We start from the raw sequence: 631 nt of genomic DNA on the forward strand, positions 1-631 counted from the left end.
CTCCATCTATAATAGTTTTTCATAATAATTGCCCATAATTATCCAACATGAGAACAGCAACTTCACATTCTTAATACATAAATATTATATATAGGTATATATTTGGGAAAACAAAAAACAAACATACACACACTACAAACAGCAGACTGTCATTTTTTTTTCGAGAACAATTCTTTTTTTTTAAGCAGCATTAGGAGGAAATCCACAATATATAGAAGAGAAAGCAAAACGCAGCAGAGGGACGAGTGAGCAGCATTAGAGCTCATCAGCATGATAATGTGGAAATACACATGCTTTGAGTGTGAGCCCTTTTGATCTGGCCTGGCGATAAAAACCTTATCGGCGGCGAACATCCACTTCCATTTTAGGATTTGACATTAATTCAATCCAGCCTTTTATTTACGGCTCTTTCCCTCACACGAGCTCAGGAGAAAGAGTAGAGGTCGCTACCCAATTCAGCTCTGAAGATTTCATTATGCCACTGAAAGGGAGAGAGGTGTTAGGTAATAAAGAGAAATCAAAATCCACCCTTATATGCAAACAAAATAGTAAATATTAACCAAAAGAAATTTAAAACACAACCATTTGAAATCTTCTTATTTTTGTTTATTTATTCTTCGTGTTAATCTGT

Source organism: Stegastes partitus, unplaced genomic scaffold, assembly GCF_000690725.1.
Source record: "Stegastes partitus isolate 25-593 unplaced genomic scaffold, Stegastes_partitus-1.0.2 Scaffold956, whole genome shotgun sequence".
NCBI lineage: Eukaryota > Metazoa > Chordata > Actinopteri > Pomacentridae > Stegastes > Stegastes partitus.